A 6,984-nucleotide genomic window follows, 5' to 3' on the forward strand; every position below is an offset into this window, starting at 1 on the left:
TATAGGCAGCACTGAATCTTTTGGGTCTATGCTCACTTTACTCAACTATTCAGCTAGATGACTGACCATCAGTTGTTGTGGATCGAGGGGCAAACTATTCACACAAAAAATCAGCCCTGTCCTCCCTCCCTCCCCCCCCCCCTCTCTCTCTCTCTCTCCCCCCCCCCTCACAAAGCTATACTCTCTCTCAGTGCAATTATCATATTTCTCTCTACATCACACACCCACATGTGCTCTCCCTTTTGTGTCTTTCTCACACGCGTATCACGATCTCTCAAACATAGGAGACCCCCCCCATCTCTTTGTCTTTCTCTTTTACACTTGCACATGCATTCATGAACTCATCTCTCTCTCTCTCTCTTTCATACACAAGATTCTCTCTCATGACAACCTCTCAAACACATGCATGCATCGGGTCATGCATACCCACACGATCTGTCAAACATAGGAGAACCCCCATACACAAAAAAATTATCTCTTATGACAACCTCTCAAACACATGCATCGGGTCAATGTCAAGACAAAGCAATTTGGCATTGGGATACAACCTCTGCAAAAGGAACTTATTGGATGTGACATTGAAGCCATGGGCTGCAGCCACCAATTGCACATTGTCAAACATCAAAAACCCGCACCAAGAGCTATCAAAACAAATATTAGGTACCTGTCAATGCTCCAACCAATCTAGTCTTAAGGTCATAGAATGGTTTCATGCTTGAGTAGCTCCTATTGGCTAGGGTAGTACACAAAGGCAACCCATTGAGCCCCAAGAACCTCTTCCCTTCTTGATGAGAATAGCCACATGAGTTGACGGATGAACTTTGCAAGTTGGAAACACAATACAACACTATCTACCAGTGCAAGGAGCCTTTGAGGATTGCACCCCATTGCTTCGAAGCTTGCTTACCTATGTTGCTCTTTTAGAATGAAATGTATGGTAGAGAGGGCAACGCCTTCAATCCCATAGCCACAAGGAGCGCATGCAAAATCTCAAATTTGTGCATTAGGAGAAGAGCAACAATACCAGGCTACCCAACTCGTTGAAGGATAGGGAGGCAATCATCCTATCTAGCTGTGTGATGCACATTTGAGGGTATAGGTTGCTCTTGCTGCCATATTACAATAGACATCATTCCAAAATCCTCCATAGCATCCTAATAGATGTGCCATTTCTGATTGAGTGAGCATCTCCCATCATGTAAGCTTTGTGTGCGCACCTTTACTTGGCATCGAGCAAAGGATAGGAAGGGGAGGAGGAAGAGGAAAAAGACCATTTGAATGTAGGGTTTCTCTTTCACCTCCCTCCAAGAAGAGCCGCCACATGGCTAAGCTTCACCAAGAAGGTTGCTACAACCTATACACACATGATTGCTGAGCAAGGGATCTCATGGAGAGGCCCGCTTTGCTTGCCACGTGCCACCTCTTCAAGCTCTCCCTCCCCTCTACCTCCTCTTGCCACATGGCATAACCTCTAACCTTTCATTAAAGAAATAGTAAGATAAGAAGTAAGATAAGATAAGATATGTGTGTGCGTGTGTGTGTGTGGGCTTTCATTACTTGGCCAGCACTAGGACGTTTTTTCAAATTCTGAAATCCTGTGCTTCCACATGGCACAATATACACCCTTAGATTTTTTAAATTAGATTTTTTAAATTCTGAAAGCCCAAAAGCTTTGAAAGCTTTTGAAAAGCTGCGTAAAAAGCCAACTGCGTAAAAAGCCAAGGCAAAACCTTTAAATATAGGCGAAACGGACGAACGAAAGCATGAAGGCTCTATAACGTAGGCTTTGCCAAATTCAATCAAGGTAGGCTTCCAAATCTTCTTCGAGATATACAGATTGGAATACCCTGCAACGCTCTTGATCACTTCCGTTCAAACTTGTTATTCTCAAGCTCCCAAACTTGTTTTCTGCGCATGACTCTCGCCCGGCTAAGTGGGCTTTCACAATTTCATGAGTTCATTGCAAATGCGCCTTCAATTCTGGGCGCGCTCTCTCACCATAAATTCGTAATCCGCTCATCTGTAAGTTTGTTTCTCGACTCAAAAACAGAGGTTCCTTGACCGGTCCTTGGCTACCAATACTCCTTTGACAGGACCTTTTCATCAAGGGCATATGGGAAGCCACAACACTCGTAGCGATGGATTTCTTCCCAGGATCCTTTTTCTTTGCTCGCTCTGTTGATCGTCCACTTTTGTCTGATAGACCCGATCATCGCGCCAGTGTTTCGGAGGCAATTGCGTCGATGATGCCCACGGCATACAGTTTTTTCGAGTTGATTTTTGTTGTTAGTTTTCTCGTTTCACTCCGCGAGACTTGTTCCACTTACCTGACGAGGGCGACAACGAGTAAGCGATTGGAAGTAGTTCTAGAAGCGCCCTAAATAAGAAAGCTATGGAGCACAGTCGGGGAAACGAATGGAAACGGATAGGGAAAGTATGGGTTCCCCAAAACGCTACTTCTGGGTTGGTCCTATAAAGGAACCTTTGGTGGATCTTCACTGTGCGTGAGTCCAATCGTTGTCTTTGCGTGTCTGTCTTTTGCATGCGGTTTTCGTTTATACGTACGCAGTAGTGACAATGTCCAAAGCAGAGATAATTGCTTCCGAAGAGGATATGCCGACTCCATGGACATTAGCAGTGGAGACTTTGAACGAGGTTGACGCTATTTCCACATTCACTTCCTCCTTTCGATTCCAATATCAATCGCTTCTGCATGCTCTAATACCATTCATGGAACTATGAAGGACTTATGAACATGGCCGAATCCAACAAACTATACAGAGACGACGCCCAATCAGAAATTCATGGTAATTTCAAATCTATCGTTCGTTTATTTTTGTCAGCTTGGATTGATTATTTCCTTCCCGCATTGCGGATGTTGTTGGAGATCTTTGTATTGCAACCATTGGTCATATTCTGGAGCTCCTTTGCCTTGTCGTCTCCGTGTCCGTCCCATTCCATCTCACTTGCCAAGCCGCTCTTTTTGCTGCGGCTCAAGTTGTCCCCAAGGCTGCTCTCCGGTCTGCTGCTTCCTCCCAGGCTCCCGCAGCGTCCCTATTTCCTCTCTGTGCAAATCCACATTACAATTATATAAGCCCACCCTCAAGTGCTCACCATCTTTGGCAGCTCCTACGCGCTATTTATAAACCCACACCTTATAATATACATTCGCACCTTTTTCCACTACGCCCGCCATTTCTCATGATCAAAGGCGGAACAGCCTCACACCATTCTGCCTGGACCCTTCCTATTTCTCGTATGTGCCTCACACCATTCTGCCTGGACCCTTCCTATTTCTCGTCTATGCAGCCTCACACCATTTTGCCTAGACCCTTCCTATCTCTCGTCTGTCGGCTTGTGCACACTACCTCTACACGTGCAATTAACGGAGCTCCATCTTTCTGTATCAGCCTACTCTCTCTCATTTCGAATTATTTTCTTTTCCATTTTAGAAGCTCTGCAGGAACCCAATTTGAAAATTGCCCCACTTTCAAAAGTCGATGAAGTTCCCTTTGTGGCTGAAAACTTGAGGGATGAAGATGTAAAAACTTCATGCCACCAAGGGTAACCAATCTTTGCAAGATGATGTTGAAGTTTGTCGATGCTACTTTGTTCCTTGCTTCAAATTGATGTTATCTGATTTGAATCCTTGATTGAAACTAATTATTATCATCCCTTTAGATAATGCAACAGAGATGCTCTTGCCAAGCGACCCGCCACAAACATCAACTGCTATTGGCGAGTTGAGAAACGATGATTTTCGCCCTATACTCACACAACAAGGTATCATTTCAGCCTCTGGCACCTGCTTGATAAAGACATCTGCCCTTGCTACCCCATCAACTAAGATTTTCCCTTTGGAGCTAATACCACCAAGAGAGAGTGGTGTTCGTAAGCACGCAAAGAGGATGTTGAAAACTGCTTTCTATGTCGCCACCAAACAAGCATGCACCGACGGTATACGTTCCTCTCCTTTTATTTATTCCTTGCAATCGACCAAAACTTTTTCTACGTTTTCACGATCGTGCTCACTTGCTCTGTTCGGCAGACAGTCCGCAAGAAGGGTTGCGAAATTAAACTCAAGTGCCAAATGACCATCTATGTGAGGCTGCCAATTCCAGAGGAACACGGTGGTTCAAACATAGAGGACAACTAGTTCCTGTTTATTAGCTTCATTACTTGGCCAGCACTAGGACGTTTTTTCAAATTCTGAAATCCTGTGCTTCCACATGGCACAATATACACCCTTAGATTTTTTAAATTCTGAAAGCCCAAAAGCGAAAAGCTGCGTAAAAAGCCAATTGCGTAAAAAGCCAAGGCAAAACCTTTAAATATAGGCGAAACAGACGAACGAAAGCATGAAGGCTCTGTAACGTAGGCTTTGCCAAATTCAATCAAGGTAGGCTTCCAAATCTTCTTCGAGATATACAGATTGGAATACCCTGCAACGCTCTTGATCGCTTCCATTCAAACTTGTTACTTCACTGTTCCCTTCACATCCTCTCCCACCAGCTTCTTCTGTGAGAACACCATTCGTATGCCTCAAGAATCCTCTACTTTGCTTGTCAATTGTGCGTGTTTCCTCTCAGACCATCAGAGAATTGCCTCTTGGTGACCTACGATGTGGATGAGTTTCATGCTAAGGAGTCGAAGTCCCGTGATCACTAGGGCGCTGGCAATTTGAAAACCAGATTGAGACGACAGAGCGAGTCGAATTGTCGCATGCAGGTTTTTTCGCAACCTCTTCTTCATTTGTGTGAGTAACAATCCTATGAAACTAGCGTTTCCATTCATCTCAGCGACTTCATCTCTCCATCAGAGATGACGAAGACTGTCACTTTGAGCTGACTCGTGAGGATTCTTATGCCTTGCATGCTTTGGCGCTTTCTTCCACCTGCAGCAAATCCATTTCTCAAGGAGGCGTTGCAAAGGAGATTTCTTCCAACAAAAACACAAATCGGCGTAAAGGAGCTTCCAGCGTTCCCAAGAATCGTTCTTCTACGGTAGTCTCATTTCATTCTAGTGTAATTAGAGTAAGTTGATCTATTGATTTTATATGCTTCGTGTAACCGAGCCGTTTTTCTTTTCCCAGTGAGCATGAGGATTGGCTCATCGTGATAATTGAACTTTATGGGAGTGTTGAGGGGCATGTTGTCATCTCTACTAGTATCTGCGCATTCTTTCGTTAGCTTTTGTCTGTGAGCATTAGTGGCGACTCATGCTATTGAGTATTCATCGTCTGTAGCTCTAGCTTTGGGTTTCCCCCCCTTGCATGGCCATTGAATCCTTGGCAACGAGCTGGTAGGCTCTTAGCCCTTACTTCATGATTGACGGAGTTGTTCTTGCTAGTAGCTGTGGGGTGGTGTGCTTCATTCAAGGTACCGCTGCTCTCTGTCTAGTTGCCATGCTTCATCTAGTGGAAAGTGCAATCAGCCGGATGCTGTTGGTTATGCTGTTGGCTTTATGACTCTCTCTACCGTGTTTGGATTCCTTGACGTTGAGAACACGTAGAAGAGTGGATGTGAGCTTTCTTTGTGGTTCAGACTAGTGTTGTTTTGGCAGTCATCTTTCAAGACTAGTGTTGTTTCTATAGATCTCTTCTTCCAAGAGGGTGTGTCTAGCTTTTGGTCTCTTTCTACTGAATTTTGTTGTCTGCTACTATGAGGCAATTGACACTATCACTTCAAACATCAATAATTGTTGAGTTTGGAGGTGGATGGGATGCAAACATCAATAATTGTTGCGATCTGATCAAAGTTTGCAAAAGTGTCAATGATAACTATTGCCAACTCATAAGATCATGGACATAGTGAATCATTTTAGATATAATAAGATGTTATTTATACGCACTTTTATATTTCCATAGTCGTAATTTTTTGGAATCTTGCAAAGGCAAAAATTGTAACTACAACTGCTCGAAGATGTGTGAAGATGATTACCTTGATGGTTTGAACATCTTTGATCGTTAGATTGTGTATAGCTTTTGTGCTTGAATTTATCATCTTTAGGAAATTGCACATATGCTAACCAACATATCCAAACATGCAGAACATGAGGAATGCATATTGACTAATCATGATTGTTTTTCAGATTCCAACATTCCAGCAAAGAAATAGGCGACTTCTCGTCGAGCTGTGGACGTCACAAAGGATACTCCACGTAAGTAGAATGTACGGTCATTTCAATTCTGAAATGTTTCTGCACCGTTTGTTGCTCTGGTCCGCATTAATGCGCTACACCTCCAACACTGGAGGTGACTATTCGAAACGGGGGGATGGCACGTTCCCCTATGATATATAATTTTTGGAGAGACATGTGCCAGCTCTCCACCATACATTATGGTTTTTTTTTTTTTACACCTCATCTTGAGCACGCACACTTCTTCGCACATTCTGTTTCCGCAAGGGAACATTACATTTGCTTGGTTCGGCCAACATACTAATCATGTCTGCAACACTTCTGTTTTCGAGATGTTTGCAGCCTCCAAACGAGTGTCTTCTCCTAAAGGTACGCACAACAAAATGTATTTGCTTGATTCAAGTTATTTTATCAATTCTTTCACCTTCTAAAGATAGAGGTTCAGTCCATTTTGTTTTTCCTGTTGCGTTTAGACAAAACCACGTGAGTGAATTGTAGCAAAGTTTCGGACGGTTTTTATTATTAATCCCTGTAGGTGTTTAAACCCGAACATAAGACATCGATTCATGTCACGATGTAGAAATGACCACCGGAAACTCCTTCGAACATGACCATTCGTCAACGCTCAGAGCAGCCAGAGGTCGAGCTATTCAACTTGATATAACATCAAGAAAGATGTCCTTGAGGCCAGCTACGTCATCGTGGTTGACCATCGCAGATAGATACAAGCAATGGGTTAGTAATTGCGCGGCTATTTTCTCTAGCCTTCAAATCTGCGGTGTTTGTGGCATAACCACGCTACTGTCTACAAACCAAAGGATCGTTTCTTCGCAAGGCATAGGCATC

Source organism: Dipteris shenzhenensis, chromosome 14, assembly GCF_047967505.1.
Source record: "Dipteris shenzhenensis isolate YYH24624 ecotype China chromosome 14, Dip_SZ_1.0, whole genome shotgun sequence".
Classification (NCBI taxonomy): Eukaryota; Viridiplantae; Streptophyta; class Polypodiopsida; order Gleicheniales; family Dipteridaceae; genus Dipteris; species Dipteris shenzhenensis.